Raw genomic sequence first — 21,232 nt, forward strand, 5'->3', positions numbered from 1 at the left:
ACACAAAACATGATTTCAGATGGTATGAAAATGTAATAGATAATAGATTAGTTTGGGAAATTAATTCCCATTTTAAAAGCTTTCTCTCTTTATTTGTTAGAAGAAAAAATGGTCAGAGTCTTTCTTTCTTTACGACGTTTGATTATATTGGTTGTACTGTTTGTCCGTATTACAAAAACCTCACCCTTGTTGATGTTGTTTGAAGGTATGGTGGCCTGCTAGGGTTGTGTCTATGTCTTGATAGCATCTCTTGCATGTACAAGCACATGTAAAACTCCCTGCCATGGTCAACCCTGAGTTGGTCCCACATGCCATGGTTAACCACTGCAGATCTGGGAGTGTGAGAGTGGAAGAGAACAATATGGACGTGTGCAAAGGAATGCGCTGAACTTAACTGATCCAATAAGAAAATTACATTCAATGAAAAGAGAATATACGGAGCCCCTAAAGGGACATGGGGTGAAAAAATAAAATATAACGTTTCTCGTGCGCACCAGAAAGTATTGCATGCGGGCATGATGTCTGGGAGACCATCCACTGCATTTTGGTTTGTGTTTCTGTGTGAAAATGACAGTCCAGGAGTTAGTTTGGCTATATTTTAACCTGGGACTTCATTATAAGGACATTGCTGCTCTACTTGCTAGTCGTCACGGTCATGTTGTGTCTGAAAGACATTTAAAACGAATTTTGAAGTCTTGTAGTCTGTTTCGGCGCAAGGGATACATCACTTTGGATCGTGTTGTTAATTTAATTCATGAACAGTTACAAACATCTGGCCAACTCTGTGGGTATAGGTGGATGTTCACAAAATGCAAGGAGAATGGATTACACGTCAAGAAAGAAGAGGTACGCTTAATTCTAAAAGAACTTGACCCGAGGGGTGTTGAACTCAGACGAAGGAGACGGCTCCATCGCCGAAGCTATTTTGCAAAAGGGCCCAATTATATTTGGCACCTAGACTCTTATGACAAACTGAAGCCATTTGGTATCTGTGTCAATGGCTGCATTGACGGGTTTCCCCGGAAAATTATCTGGATGAATGCATTTACAACCAGCAGTGACCCAAAAATCATCGGAGGCTATTACATGGAGGCAGTCCAGAGATTAGGTGGCTGTCTAAGGATTGTCAGAGGCGGCCGGGGCACAGAGAATGTTAAAGTCAGAGACTTTTAGCATTTTCTCCGTCGCAACATTCACAACGGCTCCAGCATTGACAGCTACATTGCAGGGGCAAGCACAGCAAATCAGTGAATAGAGAGTTGGTGGGGCTTCCTCAGAAGGGAATCAATGGAATTCTACATCTCTCTCTTTAATGATCTGAAGGACCGTGGCTTGTTCGATGGTGCATATTTGGACAGAAGTGTAATTCAGTTCTGCTTTATGGGAATCATTCAGGTAAGATACAAATGTATCATATCGTTATGTAAAACCTGCTTTCATCTTAAATTGTGTCCCACAAATGTTTTTTTGTTGTTGTTATATTCTCCAATGAGCAGCTGTCCATCTGTCTTAATCACTGTCATCCATGTGGTGTCCTACAATACTAATTAATAATGAAACGCGAAAATGGCTCTAACAGGGTTTTTTGAGCATGGAGGCGCCGAGCACCGGTCTGCCAGACCGTCGCATCATTTCATTGTTTGTGTTCACAAGCACAACAATAGGCCTAATGTGTTTTTTAGATGAGGTTACAAGAAATGTATGTAAATAAATATTGCATAACAGAGAGCAGGATCAACAACCTTCTGTGTGTTAAATGTGACGTTTTTCCTGCTCCAAATGAGCGCAGACACGCCACGGTTTCTTCATTATGAATTGTTTTTGCTTACTCTGAACTGACATTTTACTCAATGATAACCTTCCAAAGAATACTCAAAATATTTCTCTTTATTCAATTAATCCAAAGAAGCCTTCTTATTCTTCTGATAACATTTCATTTCCTTCAGGCGTCTTCACCGCTCTCAATTTAACATGATGCGATTCATGCAAAACGCAAAAGAAGTACCATGGATAGTGCCACTCAGCCAGCCGTGCCAAAACACTTATAACTTCAGTAATTAATAAAATAATAATAAATAATGATAATGAAAAATAATGTAAAGTGAGCGAACTCTATCAGACGGAGCACGAATGTAGCAATGGCTACGCATTCATCTCTCTGCTCTTCGATATTTTGCTTATTTCCTATCATTTCTCCTAACTTCAGAAAATTCAGCATTTAACATGATTTATTTCAAAACTTATCTAAGGCCCACATGAGAATAACAAATTGCATATCAATTAACTTGTTTTCTTACTTTCTAATATACCGTTTTTCCAGGACGAATTAGATGAGACCATCCAAGTGTGGGATTCACATGTCATCAGACCATCGAAGAATGACCGGGTACCCAGTGGTCAACCTCGAATCATGTACATGTTCCCAGAACTCTACACAAGTGATGACCGCATTTCCCCAGTGGACAGAGCTGATGTACAGTTGTGCCAGAGTAACTGCACATTTCGACCAGCAGTGCCATGTGACACAGACATCTACAACATCTGCAACATTCTGATGGTGGAGTCACAGCTGCATCTTCCAGCTGATGCTTATCAAGCATTGGATTTGTACCTGCATTTGAGGAATGAGATAAGATCCGCTCTCTAATTTGAGACGGAACAACATTTGTATCCATCTAAAATGAACACATGATCAGACAATTTTTCTGCAGTCCACCATGCTTTATTCACCAAACATTCTCAGTTGTAAATGTTTCCCAGGAACTCTGTAGAAGCTATATTTGGAATTTTGGATTATTTTTCCTTGTGCACACTGACTGTTCCAGACATTAAGAACTTTTGCAGCAATATTGTGCGCAGTTTTTCAAGGTACTTGGCAGGTTTTGCCTGTCATTGATTACTTTTAGCAGTTCTTGTGTGGATTTAAGCTGTCCCCGTTGCTTCTGTCTCTTTGGGTAATCCCAGACTGATTCAATGAAGAACAGAACTGTACATTTTTCAAATGACAGAGTATTAGCTCTTCTAAGTAATTTGTGCCGGAAATAGAGACATAAAATTTGTTGTACAGCTTACAGGAGTATTGTCGTAGATGTTTTACTTTGCCTTTACATCAGCCATGAACAAGAAACGAACAAAATCACAACAAAGAAAAAAAACAAGGCAGGACATGAAAGAGGAATTACATTTTATTCCTCAATATTGTGCTCTTGACAGTTACTGTCTGTATGATTACCATATGAGGCTCCAACAAAAATAGCCATGGGTAGCCATTCGAAATGGTACTGTATGTGCATCGAACAGATATTGTTAAGAAAGAACTTCTTTCTCAATAACAATTGCATAAAACATGCACATGATGATGTGAAAATGATACATGCCTGAAAAAAGGAATGTTCACCTACGAGAGCAGACCTTGATGACTTATCAAAATGATTAAACTTAAACTGTCTTCTGGACTTAAGCAAAATGTAAAACTGACAAATATTACAGCAAAATCGTTAACAATAAGAAAATGACAAAAACAGTTTTAAGTGTAATAAATGAATGTCATCAGATTATGCATCTCATTCCATCTCCTCTCCTTGTAGTACGCTTTTTCTTAGTTGTAACACATGAATGAACAAATAATGTTTTTCAAATATAACTAAATGTGTATCTGTAGAAACAGTTTGTTTCAGACAAATGCCATAACAATGTCAGTAGAAGAGGAAAATGAGATCCCTTACATTCATTACACAATATCCATTGTAAAGCAATCGCCAGACAGGACACTGTCAAACTCTTGACGAAACTCAGGGTATGAGCTGTAGGTGCATGGTAACTCAAGAACTGCTCCGCATGTGTGTGCTACAGGCCTGCGACTTAAACCATACAGTCTATTAAAAGTTACTTCGATTGTGTCTGTGCACAGCATAGTGGACCCTGTGCAGAAGCCTAAGAAGATCTCCAGTTTTCTTTGGTCGATGCTTCTCACATACCGTAGCAGGTGGTTAAGAGCTGTCTGCTCTTTTGGATTTAGGCTTTCAGTTGATGGCTTTATTATCTGGGCCACTTTCTTGTTAGTTGGCCGCTTAGATTCGTAAAGCTCCATTATGCTTTCTTTGGTTATGAGTGTTGGCACGGCATTGTGAATACTGGAGTGGAAACAGTCAATTATGAACTTTGGCTCTTGAAGAAGAGCTTTGTGTGCCATTGTTAAAATGGCAGCCCGTACGTTGTCTTTAGAAGACAGGCAGTGTGAGCCCATTCTTGAGAAGACGTCGAGTAAGTCCTCTTCAGCAGTTTCATCAATGTTGCCCTGTAGTGCTTTTTCAAGTGATGCACGCTCATTCTCTGAAAGAAATCTGGCAAATGACATCATTAAGAGTTCTTCATCCACTGAACCAAGTCCTTGACAACAGGCAAGAACAAAAGCTGGTGATAGTCTGATTGGTATGATTTTGTGGTCCAGGTATCCTTTCAACCACACTCTTCCAAGAGCTTGCCATGCCTTCTCAGAATAGTCTGGTCGTAGTCTGGGTACACGTTCATCTTCCCCCTCACACTGTTGCAAGAAATCTGCCCAGAACGCAGAGTATACCTCTCTCGACACACCATCACTGTCCACAGCTTTCTCAGTTGTAAACTCCATTTTTAGATTAGCATTCAGTTTTGGTTCCATGAAGATATTAAGGACATCATCAACTATGTTTACTCGTCTTACTTTCACAAGAAGGAGTTCTTTTTCAAATGGGTCTGGTGATGCTGGAAGACTGCTTGATGATACAGGTCCATCATTCAGTGTAGAGTGCTGCAAGATTTTTTTAAAAGGTAATTAGGTGTGATTATTGATCAATTAATCAATTGATGAACAGAAAATGAATCAACGACTTTGACAATCAATATATCAATTAGCAAGCAGAAACTAATTATGATGTGGTTCTAGATTTGATGCTTTTATGTTTTATGTCACAATACATGGAATATCTTTTGGTTTTGTAATGTCTGGATGAAAAAGTATGAGATGATGAAAAAAGATGAAAAATCTAAAATCATCAGCTTGGTGTGAGAGAACTTGGGATAACAGTTTGTCACTGTTTTTGTACATTTTAAAAGAATCAATAATGGCAGTAATATTTTTTTGCAGCACTGTTAGAAATAACTAAGTTCTACATTATACCTGCATACTGTTGAAGTCATATGGATTCCAGGGAAGGGTGGAGTCTTGATCATCACCATCATCACCACAAACGGGTCCAAAGTTTACTTCAGAGTCCTCAAGAGATGCTTGGATGGCAAGGGCAAGAGGGGAATCTGACTCGTCACTTAACAACAGGTCTGCATCTTGTTTGACCCGGGCATTAAACAGTCGTCTTCAGATCCATGCCTGCTTGTCGATTGTATGACTAATATGACTGCCAACATCATCAGAAGATGGTGGATGCAGGACCTCTGTGTTGCTCATCTCAGGAGTTGCTGGTCTTGATTGACTGATTGGATCTCGTCTCTGTTGATAATTAAATGAAAAAATAACAACAAAACAACATATAATTTTTATCTTATCTTTATTTTCTTATCTTATCTGATCAAAGCCGTCATGTGTACTGTATTTTACTGTGTTTAAATCACATTCATGTGATTTAAACACCTTGCACCTGAGCAGATTTTTTTGGTATATGCATATTGAGTTAATGTGGCATTGAACTCAAAACCTTTTGCCCACTTCCATCATCTTAGCTGCAGTTAGAATTTGAGATGGATTTACAATTGTTGTTTACAACACAATCATTGTCTCTTAAACCCTATCTCTGTGGCCTCATAGACTTCATAAGTTTGTGAGGTTTGTATTTTATCTTTGACATTTTTTTGTTTCAATTTTGTATTTGATATTTTGATTGATCATTTTTTTGTTTCAATTTGAAAAAGTATTGTTTGAACATTTTGGCACAAATTAATCTCCATACAACACAAGTTCCGTACTGTATATCACAGACTGAGTCTATACAAATGCAATACTGGGGCTTATGTTTCATGGTTTTCCTGCATTGAGCCACTGGGTGCTGGATCTAAATCAGTGGAGCTCTCTGGATGATCCACTCAATGATCAGTTCCAGTCCTCCAGTGATGACGTCTCCTGGTTTTGTTCCTCAAGGATCGTCTCTGCATTGTCCTAGTCTATAAAGAAATCAGCAGATCAGCAAATTATAGGCTTATACAGCCATGATTGTCCAACTGTTCAAAACAAGTACTTTCTGAACTTATTGTAATTGAACATGCACATAAGTGGAGATAGAAGTGGAGCAATTATGTTTTGTATTTACATTTCTTGACCTCTTGCAACTCAACTCTCACCCTTGATTCAGCAGATAAATAGTTTTTTTGAAGGCTTCATGTTCAACATTGAGTTAAGACAATAGATTTATCCTCAAAAATCACTGAGGACGTTAGTGAATGTACAGTTCACATATTGGATAAGACCACAGGTAAGAAAGCTATGTGGGCCTTATTAAATGGACTACTTTTTTGAAAACAATAAAAATGTGGCAAATGCATACCTTTTTACACATCTACTCATTGCATATGAGACAGGTGCGATATACAATGCTAATCACACTAACCATAAAGGAAGTGATTCATTCTAGTTGTTGAATTTCATGAGAAGAAAGACAGATATACAACATGGCTGTAAGACTAAGATTATTTTGGCCAGATCCACAAAGAATGAATTGCGCCTGCTAATTGCACCAGAATTGTGCAGCATTTGCACCCACAGTCTGCCCCGTTTAATGTCGTCTAATTGAGTAAGCCATATTTAAGAACACAGATTGGTCTAATGAACATTGCAAAGAGTACAAATGCCCTACATTGCATATCTTTAATTAGCAGAAGTGTGCACAAACAAAGCAATCACAAACCAACTTTCATGTATTTGTATTACATCTATAACATAATCTACTTTCCTTTAAAGTACAGCTATTAATGTGACTCAGGCAAGTTTGATACATGTAAGATTAATGTCTGAATCATACAATAATGTTGTTCAGGTGTCACTGAATGTATGGATTTCGCGAAAACATCAGTACTGATATTCTGTTTGTTGCCCACAACTGGCTGCAACATCACAAGGCAGCTGAAACTATATGTGCGTCTCCAAACTGCGAAACAGGCTGATGTGTGCGTTTACGCACGATACTGAGGTAGCTTTATTAACATGATCGGCCAGAATTTGATGATAGTTAATGTTCTGTGTTCCTCTATACACCTATACAGGTCAGCTGTTACACACTGTTTCCAGGTTTATACAGACTTTATACAGACCCCCCTTCCCCAAATTTCACCCTTAATATCAATCAATAAATTCAGTATCTACAGTAGTTAATAACAGAAATGTGGCAGAAGATAAATTACCTTCATTGGCCGCTCATCTGTGGGCTCGAAGTCCGATGATGCATCAGAGAGAAGTATTACGTCTTTAGCCTTGAGGTTGTGTAGATGCGCAGCATTCGTAGCTTAGTCTGCTCGCACAGCTGGCTCACTGTGACTTCAGGGGATACTTCATTGTGACTGTCATCACGAATATCAAACTCGAAGTCTTCCACTGGCCCTTTGGTTGAATATCCATTTGGAAAAAACAAGCCTTTGCCCGTCTCCCGTCTCTTGTTTTGATCTGGTGATAGGTGCCCTTATCAAAGTGGAGCCATCCCATTTCAACCCACCGGGTGGTTTTGACTGCATGTTTATTGCCAACAATACTGGAGCCTTCTGTGTCTCTGTTGGCAGGAGTTTTACGTTGTTCCCCGAGCCTGTCTCTCACTCTCTGCATGAGAGCAGACTTCACTGTCTCCTCTCCCTCGTTTGTCACAGTTCTTTGACGACAAAATGCTCTGAGTGCAAGTCGGTCCCCATATCGTACAATACATTGTCCTAACTCCTCATCTGTCATAACACCTATGACGTTGATGTCGATCTGTAATAAGCAACGCAAACGTCAAAAACGTTTGAAAAATTACATTAGTACAGAAAGCTAGCTAACATAAGGCTATACATGCATTGCTTACTTTATGTGACTGAAGTTAACATTTATCTTTACCTTATCATCTTTTAGTTGGTTGATGACACTATCTGGTACATTTCGCGTTTTCAGGAAAGAGAATAAGTCCACTTCAGCAGCCATTCTTTGAGGCTAATGATCTTAATGAGCCTAGAGGCATACGCACAGGAAGCACAACTGTCTGTGCTAAACCTAAAGTTTCTCGTAAGCACGAGAAACTTTTCTCGTGAGACCGAGAAAAGTTTTCTTTTTTTTTTTTTTCCCCCCCATGTCCCTTTAGGGGCTCCGTAAGAATATACACTGCACAGAAAATATTATGACAATATCATTGGTTCTGAATGTATTCACCTGTAAACTTCCTCATAAATTACAAGGTTGTTTTTCACTGGCATGGTGGCATTGGCAACATTTTTGCTGCTGTAGCCATCAACTGCCAGGACGTGTGTCACTCCAAACATCACAAGCTTCTCGTTTTGGTCCAGGTGAATTTTATGGCCCATATATTCAGCATGATAGGGGATGGGATTTAGATTACGAGCACCCTGAAGAAAATGTTTATATTTTGATTAATGCAGCTCTTTGTCACATCAGCCCAGACTATTCACAAACCATGTTTACAACAAAGAATTTCTTATATGCATGGGCTGGTTATATCAAGTTCAACTTCTTAATATATTTAAGATATTTCGAAAGATGATCTACACCAATCAGCCATAACATTAAGACCACTGACAGTGAGTAGTAAATAAGTAAATAACGTATTATCTTGTTACCATGACACCCGTCAGGTGCTGGGATATATTAGGCAGCAAGTAAACATCATGTCCTCATAGCTGATATGTTATTAATATTAATATTATTATTACTATTATTAATAGACTGCAAAACAATATACTGTACTTGATTTTTCATTGAATTCTTAGCATATGACTTACCTGGCGTCGGAATTTGTGGTATGGCTGATGAATCTCTCAACTCGACATTCTCCTGCACGCATTCCCATTGAAGACAGATAGCCAGTCATGAACTTGCGGCTGTAAGATGGGCCCGTCTGTTAAGAAAAATACAGCTCGTTACGACATTTAAAAGACAGGCAGGAAATGAAATGTGAAAACCTAATAAAAAAAAACTTACTTCATATATTGATCCAACCACCGCCCTCTCTAGTTCTGTGTCCGATACATGTCTTTTTCGCTTCAGGTCATGCTGAACACAGAATCTTCTTACACTCATTTCAGAACATCGCTGGATACCCATCTGCTGCAGCTTAATAGAAATCTCTACATGTGTCATGCCAGTTTCAAATACGTTTTTAATTAAATCAGCATATGGTTCCAGTGCGGCCACGGTGTCGATACGAAATTACTCAGGCTTTGCGAAATTGCGGCAAACTTCCAATTGCAACACACGAAGAAGACAATAACTTCCAGTTCACACAAATCGGACAAATTAAATATCAAAATCAAAATCTCTCCATGGCCCGTTATTTCATTTCCTATTGTTGATCTGAGTAATAAATCGAAAGTGCAAAAAAATGAACTGTTATTTGTTTTTTGGTATCAGATTCGTAAACAAATAAGGAAATAACAAACCGTTTTTTTCATTTTTCGATTTTGGTATCTCAATTAAATATGAAAAGAACGATGATACACGGCTTGGAAAAAAGGTCTGTTTATTCATATTCTGAGACTGGATGTGGTCATTTACTGGATGGTGCTGTGTCGAAGAAACAGTAGGCTAGTAGGCTACGGCGGGGCAATCTACCGTGACACATGGGTATCGAACTGCGGTCAAGCCAGCCGTCACCCCGATCTCCGTGGTCAAATCAGCCGCACTTAAATTTTGAGTGTACAAGTATTCTCAGCATTATGGTAAATGCGGACTTTCGGTTTTCAAAATAAAGGTATTAAGAACAGTAAGCTATAATTCGAACCTACATTTAATAAAATATGTTACATTAAAGTGTTTCATGACCCCATGATGAATAAAAAACACTTAATATCAGGTATCTTTACTGCACCAGTGTGAAAAATGCCAAAATAAAAGTCCCGTATTTATGCCTCCAGTTTGCATATTTGACCATATTTGAGGTGCTGTAAAAACACTCAATAATTCCTGGCTATGGATGGTGTACTTGACTTTTACACATATAAGACTACAAGCATACTTGATATCAAGCATTTTTACTACACCAATGTGGTTAAATTCAACAATAAAAGTCCCATATTTAGACCTGCAGATTCCATATTTTCATATATTTGAGCTACTGTAAAAACACACTCAATATTTCCTTGCTATGGATGGTATATTTGACTTCTACACATGTAAGACTACAAACATACTTAATATCAAGCATTTTTGTTGCACCAATGTAGATAAATTCAACAATAAAAGTCCCATATTTATACCTGCAGATTCCTAATTTCATATATTTGACGTACTGTAAAAACTCTTTGCTCAATAATTCCTGACTATGGATGGTATATTTGACTTTTACACATCTAAGACTACAACTATACTTGATATCAAGGAGAAATTCAAAAATAAAAGTCCCATATTTATGCCTGGAGATTGCATATTTGACCATATTTGAGCTACTGTAAGAGCACTTGTTTAGAAGTCAGATATATCACCCATAGCCAGGAATTATTGAGCGAAGCGTTTTTACAGTACGTCAAATATGAAAATATGGAATCTGCAGGTATAAACATGGGACTTTTTTTGTTGAATTTATCCACATTGGTCCAGTAAAAATGCTTGATATTAAGTATGCTTGTAGTCTTATACTGTGTATAAACACATACACAGACATATGCAGCAGCAGCACTGATGGCTTATACATATTTCGTAAAGTGCTAGCTTAATCCTTAGTACAAATATATATATGTCAGAGGTAGATAATTATATATTGTAGACATGAATTATAAGTTTTTTTTAGAAAGTTCTCTTCCCACCATACCAGAACTTACCAAAAGGTGGCACTGTGGTTCTGCCAAACATTCAGACACATCAAAACAGAATTTGTAATTCGGGTTAATTTTATGTCAGAACAATGGTAAAAACATAAAATGTGAGACCTTCGGGTGCTGGTTAATAATATGTTATTATGTTTGTTACTCGTCCAGGATTAACTTGAAATCAGGTGTAACTGGCTCCTGCTGTAAAATGTGAATGCAAACAGCTTTTAAACAAAAACATCGTAAATTTACACTAAGACAAGTAGAAGCGAATCCCAGATGTTGATTCCCGAAGAGTTGTTATCTTTTGCAGGGAGTCTGTCAGAACAAAAGAAGGGACGACATGATCCAGTGACCACTCGTTCCTAATTTACAATCAACAGGGCACTCAATTAAGACAGCTAAAAAGGAAGTTGGCCAGGAGTGTGTCCATACTCTGGAAAGCACAAAAAATATTAAATCAAAAAGCACTTCACCTGTTGTACTGTGCACTCGTCTCTCCACACCTGCAATACTGTGCAGAGGTGTGGGGACACACATAAAGGCTCCACACAGCCTTTGTTAATACTCCAAAAAAGAGCTCTGAGAATCTTACATTATAACTATAGGGCACACACAAATCAGTTATTTATTGAATCAAGAATACTTAAACTATATGACTTAATAAACTATCGCACACTACAAATGATGTACAAAGCTGCTAACAAAAGCCTCCCTCATAATTTGCAAATACTCTTCCTAGACAGAGAAGAGAGACACAATCTCAGAGGGAACATGATTTTCAGGCAAAGTAAAGTACGAACTACGTTAAAATCCTTTTCTTTATCGGTCAAAGGTGTTAAACAATGGAATGTGCTAGAAGAAGATGTCAAAAAATCAGCAACACTAAGTGGCTTCAAAAAAAAAGTATGTACATTCAATCGTTGATCAGTACAGATCAATACTAGAGGGTTGATAAAGGTCAGAGGCACGAATCAACAGACACTGGGCAGACACTTTGTTGAGACGGCATGTGAGCATAACAAATACCATTCTGTACCCAAACAATAAGTTGAACCTGAGAAAATTGTATGGTCCAAGGCCAATGCCAGTTGTACATGGCAGGATGTTGTTATAAAGTGTATCAACAATGTGAGACAACTTAGGTACGAACACTGTGCCACTATTGTGAGTTACCACAAGTTCTTCTGAGCTGTGAAGGACTCAACCCTGTAAATCGGCACACAAGAGTCATTCGATTGAGATTCGTCTAATATTGTCCAACTACGTTCTTAACCAATCAACCAATCGATCAATCCACGATGGAGTTGCTGAGCTGGTCAATGAATGCCATCGACAGAGTGTTCTCAACACGGCGTGCGGGTTCTGGTGAACCGACATGCCCGGACGGGACCTTTATGTCCGGGTACGTTAAGGATGGTTGGGAAAATTGGAGAGTCCTCTGCCTTGCCGCACTGGATGTGGAAGATGTCGAGGACGTGTACATGTTCACGTTCATGACAATTGGAACGATCGCTTTGGGATTTGGAATCTTTATGCAATATTGGAAAATGAGAAAGATTGCTACTGAGCAGACCAGTGCGAGGGCGGACAACGCCAATACTCGGAGTGCTGTGGTCGGGATACGCTCTGACATCTCAACAATCCGCGACTTCGTGATACAGATGCGAGTTGATGTAGCCACCAATCGGGAGGACATGGCGAAGCTAGCAGCCATAAAAGCTGCAGAGGAGACTGATGAATAACATGAAAATGCATTAAAGGGCTCTTACACCATCCCAACACCATCTCAACAAATAATAAATACACTGGACTTTTGCTCTCTCTCAATTGGATATTCTGACTTTGTGGCAAGCCTGGCTATAAGATGAGGCCATAAGATGAGACTGTTGTTCACTCATGATGGACTAATATGGACACATGTGCAGACACACATGTAATCTGTATGTACTGTCTAGAGCTTGAATTCAGCTCTGTATGCTACTGCTGTAATATGTTTTGTCAAAGGTCATAACAAAAGAAAAAAAGAGAAGAAAAGAAAAAAGTAATTTGCAAAAGACAAGAAAAGATCAGAATGAAGATTTTATACTGTGGGTAATGGGGGCGGGACTTGATAAGCTTTGGCTTCTCCCGCTTTTCCCTTTCGGCCATGTGTGTTGTATTATTTGAACAATGATGAAATGTGATGCTTATGAATTGACATGCCCGAAACAAACAACATAAATAAATAAATAAATAAATAAATAAAAATTATCAGGACCCTTTTTGTAGAAAAACAGTTGTTATTCGCTCCAGATGCAGAGTTCCGGGATCCCAGAGTGTTGAGTGTCTATCGACCTGGGGAAGAAAGCTTTTACAGTCATAAGAGGGGGGATGGAGAAGCGAATGGTGACTCCATTTGTGAAGTCCAGCAGACAGGCTCTTCCTGCAGACACAGTTCTATGCCGACTAGCTCACCGTCTGCAAACAGTTTCTCAATTGTGTCCTCTGTATGTTCATGGCTGAGCAGACAATATGAAATGGTCTCAGTTGTTCGCGGACAGTGAGCTACTGTCTGGCCACGACCACGCAGCGTGAACGGTATGAAATGGTCTGTTATTCACGGCCAGTGAGTTACGTTAATTAATTAGCATGTTGTGCTATAGGACAGTGTTTTAGACACACGACTTCTTGTGTGTTGGTATACATGTAACTACGTGTGTAGAGTTAGCTGCTGGCATGAGAGACCAGACCTGAGAGTACTAAAACGTTATCTGCAGTAAAGCAATCACTACTTTGTTTTGAAGCTGGAGACAGGGGTTACCTGCTACATGTCTGCTGTGCTACTATCAGTTATATGCAGGCATAGACACAGAGAAGATGCTTTGAATATGTGTATTGCTTACTTACGTAATCTAATGTGAATTGAGGGTTTTGCATGGGTTTGCTTGGATTATGATTTGCCAGATTTTGCCTTATCAAATTGATTTTTTAATCATCATTTCTGTCTACGTAGCTTTATTGTTTCATGTAACATGAGAAAACCTACGGTGGCTGACAAGGGCAAACGCGCAGCAACGGCCAAATGTTGCAAATACATAAACGATGCAGAACCAAAGACACACAAAACACATGCAATAACAAAATGCTGGAAACAACAAAATGCTGCAAACAACAAAATGCTGCAACAACAAAATGCTGCAAACAAAGAAACGATGCAGAACCAAAATGACACAAACCCCAAAACACATGCAATAGAGAAATTCTGCATATTGACTTAACAAAACGGAAGTGTCAACACAACGTAAGTATTAATCTTTTTGAACTGTTATTGTTATATTATTGTAAACACTTAGGCTACACCTACTAATACATATACATATATATATATATATGTATATATATATATATATATATATATTACACAAAAGACAAAGAAAATATATATTTGACCTATTTTGTCGTATTAACAGCACATCATTTTGCAGGGTCTCATTAACAACAAGACTCCGCATTTATTGTGCTCCTTTGCGAATTTACTTGTAAGTTAATTAATCTATAGTTGTATTATATAGCCTGGTTGCCGCCATGCGCAAACATAAACGGGAGTTCCCCCTCTGTGAAACAGCGAGTGGAGCTGTTCGTTGCTGAAGTGATGTGACTCTGTGTACCAGGGAAAGCAGAGAAAGAATGTTCACATCCTGAGCACCGTGCGCACAGGTGTGGGCACCTTTAGTGGGGCGAAGACAAAACCAGAGTCTGTGATGTACTACAACAACACCAATACTGCGTGGACGTCCCGGACCAGATGGCAAGGGCGTACTCCATCAAACGCGGTACGGAAGATGGCCAGGGGCGGTCTTCTATAACATCCTCGACCTGGCCGGGATCAATGCCCCCATCTTATTCAAGGAGTGCACCAGCAGCAGGAGAGCCCGGAGGAAAGTCCTGCAGCAGCTGTCAGAGGAGCTGAGGGCAGAATACATGAAGGGGAAAGTGGCCGCGGCAGTCGGCACAAGGTGGGCAGCAGCAGAAGCAACCACCGCAGCAGCGGCAGACACGGACACGGAGGCAATGCCGGTCCGAAAGCGCAGCAAGCGGAACCGAGCGTCGGACACTTGAAATGCCACAAGCCCGTGTGTGGTAACTGTGAGGAGAGCTGAGGTAATCGGACTGTGATTAGTGATCACAGCGGCTCTTTTTTGTTTTAGATCAGCTCCTTTCAAGCTTGTTCTATTATTATCATTATTATTATTATTATTATTATTATTATTTTTAAGTGTTAAAATAAAATGTTTCATAATCAAATAAGTTATTTTTAATTGTTAATTTTCTTGTTCTGAGTTTTCTCTATTAAAATCTTCTGTAAATATATGCAATAATGACGGTTTACTATGTGCATGATATGAATATTGATAAATGTATGATTAAGCGTGTTAAAATGTACAGATTGGTGTTATTTCGTTTTTTTTTTAAATATCATGACACAACGAATGCATTCGTCACTCAGTTGGGTATTTACATGAGAGATTATAGAGTTTGATATCTAGCGGTCACAATGACCGCTTATGGCCATTCTAGTAGTGTTGGAGTTCAGGACCTTCTAGTGTTAACAAGAAGCATTTTGCTTATGCAAAAAAAAAAAGAAAATCTGTTTAAACTAGATATATTATATTGGGGTTTGTGTCGTTTTTGTTCTGAATCGTTTCTTTGTTTGCAGCATTTTGTTGTTGCAGCATTTTGTTGTTTGCAGCATTTTGTTGTTTGCAGCATTTTGTTGTTGCATATGTTTTGAGTGTCTTTGGTTCTACATCATTTCTTTGTTTGCAGCATTTTGTTGTTAACAGCATTTTGTTGTTGCATGTGTTTTGTGTGTCTTTGGTTCTGCATCGTTTATGTATTTGCAATGTTTGGCCGTTGCTGTGCGTTTGCCCTTGTCGGCCACCGTAGAAAATGGACACATAACATATTACTTCCTTTTGTGTTGAGACAAGTACATCTGTACAGCAGCTTGTGGTGCATCATGTTGCCGGCCAGACCAGTGACATGCACAGTTGGCACACAGCTTTCCATGGGAACAGGAGCAGGTTTGTTGACCAAAAGCACATTATGTGATGTTAGTCACTATGTTTCTCTATAATGTATTTTTTCTCTGTTATCAATATGGTCTTTGCCATTTAGGCCCGAGTGAGCGCTCCTGTTTTCCACCTCACCATCTCTGCTTGATCTACTGGTTCCGCCTCCTGCCCGAGTGAGCGCTCCTGTTTTCCACTGCACCATCTCTGCCTGATCTACAGGTCCCGCCTCCTGCCGCCAGCCATTGGTCACAGCTGCAGCCGATGAGCCTGAGGAGCTGTCAAGGAGCGGTCCAGTTTGAAATAGCAGTGCTCTTCAGACAGCATGGGAGGACTGTCACTGTGCAGTGTGATTTTCCTCCTCGTTTGCGTGAGCCGTTGGTCTGAGCTTTGTTCGAATTGTGTCTAGTTCAACTTGTAGTTGTGGTTTTTGTTATCCTGTGTGTGTGTTAGTTACTGAACTGTGCTAACCCTTTTTGCTGTGCTTCGGCACTTGTCTTAGTAACTCACCTTGTTCATAGCACTTTCTGCATTTTAATATTTCTTTTGTTAGGAAGCAGTAAGGGTGTAACTGCCATTTATTTTGATCCCCCTTTTTCTCCTGTTTTTGTTAGTTTAGGGAGTTAGGTTTAGACATTGTAATTTTATTTGTTCTTTTTTTGTTTGTTTTTCCCTCCAAGGGCAAGTTAGTCTGGTTGAGAAGACTGTTTCTTTTGGCCTTGGTTCACCCAGAAGAGACGCTTCACTTTGTTATCTGTTTTATTTTGTTTTGACTGTGTCCACCCTTTTGTACAATACTCTTTGTTCACTTTGAGCAGTGAGCAATAAACTACAGCTTTTCTGGTTGCAAAATGTCATTCTCCTCCTCATTTATGTGGTGCCCCTGTCCCCCTAGCCTGGGGCATAACATAATTTGGGAGCTGGTCCGGGATCTTCTGCATCCACCCGCGAGGTGGAAGTTAGTCTGTTTGTACTGTTGGTTGGCAGTTTTTTTTATGTGTGTGGAGGCATTGGATGATGTTTGACATGGATGAGTTTACACAGGCTCCTACTCTTGATAAGTTGGACAGATGTAATAAAGAGGATTTGTTGGTGATTGCTGCTTTCTTTGATGTTGCTGTTCCTATGAATGCCCTTAAGCCAGAGGTTAAAACAGTGTTGTCAGAGAGGCTAGTGGAAAGGGGTATAGTTGCAGTGGAGACGCAGCTGCAGTCAGATGGTGCTTCTGAGGGTTTGGACTGGGAGGTGGGAGCAGAGGCTACCGCGGCCCCACAAGCCCTCAGCAAGCCGGTGGAGGAAGGGGCGGCGGCTCCTGTCTCCATTCCGGGTCTGCGCCTGGATCGGGGTGTGGATCCCATGGCTCTACTTCAGGCTGGGGTGGAGACGGAGGATCTGAGGCTCGCCCTCCGCCTCAGAGAGGTGGAGCTCAAAACGAAAACCCGCGAGGTTGAGCTGATGCATCTCCACATCAGGGCAATTGAGCTGGATCGCTCGTCTCCCCCAATCACGTCAACACCTGTGAGTTTGCGTTTCCCTCCCGGTTCTCCTGGTCAATTTGATGTAAGCAGACAAATTGCCTTAGTCCCATTCTTTCGTGAGAGTGAAGTTGATTCTTACTTTAATGCTTTTGAACGCATAGCAGCGACCTTAAAATGGCCCAAAGATCTTTGGAGTCTGCTAATGCAATGCAAATTGGTAAGAATGGCAGAGGAGATTTGTGCGAGCCTATCCATTGATGACAGTTTGGATTATGACGTTGTGAAAGTTACAGTGTTGCGTACATACGAATTCCGTACTGTGAAAAATCTACCAACCAATATGTTGAATTTGCAAGGGAGAAGTCTGTTCTGCTTGATAAGTGGTGCGCAGCTTGTAAAGTCGCTAAGTTTGATCAGTTTCGAGAGCTCATTCTTTTGGAAGAGTTTAAAAAGTGTCTGCCTGAAAGAATTGTGGTTTATCTGAATGAGCAGAAAGTTGAAACTTTGTCTAAAGCTGCTGTGTGTGCTGACGAGTTTGTTTTAACTCACCGTGCTGTTTTTCCCTCCGTGCGCCGTGAATACTTTCCAGTTGCCGGTGCGGGTAAAAACCCAAGAGTTCATGCCAACACTCCCCCTGCGCTCCAGTCAAAGTCCTTCCGATCGTGAGTGTTTTTACTGCCATGAGTCGGGGCATCTCATTGCTAACTGTCCTACTCTCCGGCGCAAGGATGGTCAGAACTCAAAACGACCCAAAAGTGTTGGTTTAGTCCAGTCTACTCCCCCTCTGCCAATCAGTCAGCCAGAACCTGGTAATGACGAAGTTGATGAGTTTTACAAGCCGTTCATCCACAAAGGTTCTGTCTCGCTTGCAGGCATGATAAAGATAAGGTGCCCATTGTAATCCTGCGTGACAAAGGAGCTACTCAGTGGCTCATGCTCCAAGGTGTTCTGCCATTTTCAAAGCGGTCTTTTCATGATTCTGACACCCTAGTGTTGGGGGTTGAAATGAGTGTTTAAGGGCCCCACTGTTTTCCTTCGCTTCTCCATCGTCTCCGGACCTGTAAAAATAGGTGTTGTTTGCTTGCCGGTACGGGGCGTGGCGCTCATCCTTGGCAATGATTTGGCCGGGGAGAAAGTTTTTCCGACACCTGAAGTTGTTGATAATCCTGTGCCTGATCCCAGTCCGTCTGTGTGTGCTGTGTTTCCTGCCTGTGCCGTGACCTGTGCCCATTCATGAAAATTTGATGAAGTGTTGAATCTGTCTGACTCCTTTCTGTGTCCTGTTGATGAGCCTGTGAAGACAGAAACGCCCATGGTTAAAAATTAGAAAATTGTTGAAACTTGTTGCCTTTTCCCGTCCTCTGACCTCTAACCTCTCAACCACAAGACAAGATTAACTTAACAAACAAAGCCTATCTGTTTGACTGAATATTCGCTTCTTCACCCTTCCAAAGAAGATGAACTCCTTCTTCCTCAGGCCAAACGATGTCCAGTACGTGGCCTCTTCTCCCTATAGAAAAGGACGATGTGTTGCTCTCTTGCTATAAACAGATCATCGGAGACCTTCGGTTACTAATTAACGACTAAGCACAATAGAATCCTCTCTCTCCACATCAGATGACAAGAATTGGGGGTAGATGGTGGTTGGGGTAAAGATGACCCAGTCCCCCTCCCTCACAGGCCAAAGCGTTTTACGACCCTGTCCGTGACATTTCAATCTTTGCTGCATTCCCTATACTCATCCACATTTCAATATGTTCTGAATAACTATTAACTACAATTTCATCTTCTTAACTTTATCAGATTCCCAAATAGCCAAGAAGGCCATACAGGAGATCTTTCCCATGTTATTGTCAAGCCCAAATGAAGTTTATTACTTAATGAATTTGGGGTTTGAAAGAAACCAGCCCCCACCTTTGCGATGGGCACAGACTTGCATATCATGATTCTCTTTGTGTGTAATGCTTGTGTTATTTACCAGTTAAATGTCTGATATGTTTTGTTAAGATAGAACTACAAGGAATATGTATAAGTCCTTGGTCCTACTGTGTATTGTATACTTTGTTTATGTTGTATACTATTGTTTTATGCCTTGATCATGTTTTTAATTCTTTCATTCTTGGATCATAGCCACGTTACATCTTTTAACGAAGACAAAAATTCGACTTTTAAGATGGTAAAGTTTTTGGGAAGTTAAAACACGATTTCGAAACATTAAAGCAATAGTTTAGTTAAATTAAAGTGTTGTGGGCCAAAACTCCGAACACAGAAGGAGTATTGTCAGTCAGCCCCACCCCTGTTCAGTCTGCCTGCTCATAAAAACAGAGAAGATGCTCTGCACATCGCTCTCTTTTTGGGTCCTGACTTCGGTCATGACTTTGAGTCATTCTCTTCTCTTGCCCCCCTGTTTCTCCTCCTGACTTCTTCTCGTTATTCTCTCTTCTCTTCTCTTCACTTCTTTGTTTTTCAATTTTATTTTTATTTTTAAAGTGATCTTTACTTTCATTTTTGCAACAAGCTCTAAGAAAGCGAATAGAATACTACTTTAAGTGCTTTACTTTTATCCAAGTTTTTAATAGAACAAATTATTTTCTTATTGATTTTTGATTTGATTTTAATGTAATGTTAAAATATCACCGCCTGATCCAGAAGAAGTTGAATTAGGGAAAGGATCAGAACTTGAGAACCACCTTGAAACATCAAGAAAAAGTCTTTTTCAAGACTGTGATCATCTGATGAAGAACGTTGCAGTCCATCGTCTGCCTCAGAAGCCGTGCAAGGAGTCTCCAACAAAAGAGACTTTGTGTGCTCCTAGCCGAGATCGACTCTGCCCCCAGCGCTCCCAAGGCGGAAACCCCGTTGGGCCTTCGGACCAAGAGTCCCTCAACAGAGTACCGGCCTTCCCTCTGGCTACTGGACCGATGCGCCTTGCCATGGTCCAACCCAGAACTCTCAAAGAGACCAAGCTTCAGTGCCTCCTGACGCCCAGACAAAACAGGCTGAACGTCTTCATACAGCTGGATCCACACACGTGAGAATGAGTGGTGTCTACAGTTCTGACTTCTGTCTCAGGTTCTGACTTCTGTCTAAAGTTCTGACTTCTATCTTATGAACTTAAGAAAGTTGAGGTTAAGGTCTCGTTAGTATTAAAAGATTACTCCCGTAATATTTAATATATAAAAACCCGACCCTTTAACTTTACCATCTGCCGATGGTCACATAATTTATTTATTTCTAATTACAATCTTTACCTTTTCTGTTATATGTTGTTCGTCTAAAATTGTCAGTTCATTTATGTTACCCCTAATTATTTAGTCAATAAACATATATAATCATTTGTCTTTGTCTGGAACTTAATTTTAATGTGGAGAACCGATGGATACGTGCAAAGAATTCACTGCTTCAGAATATTGAGATTGAATAAACTGATTTGACATTGATACCCTGCCCAAGTCAAACTTATACAGTTAGATGTTTGGAATAGTTCCCTCCAGCCTATTTCAGTAAATCAAACAATGGAGGTGGTGCCCCTTCTACGAGTGTAAAATTAATCACCAGTAATTAATGACCTTGATTATCAAGCAGTGATAGTCCCTTACATTTATATCTATGGTGCCGTCCATGTGAGGCCCGCATAGTCTCCTACAAGTGGATCGTTTTGTGTTCATTCAGGCCCAGAAAATTGACCCGTCCCTGTCTGCCTGTGTGACGGCA

The sequence above is a fragment of the Sparus aurata genome, chromosome 8, assembly GCF_900880675.1.
Source record: "Sparus aurata chromosome 8, fSpaAur1.1, whole genome shotgun sequence".
NCBI lineage: Eukaryota > Metazoa > Chordata > Actinopteri > Spariformes > Sparidae > Sparus > Sparus aurata.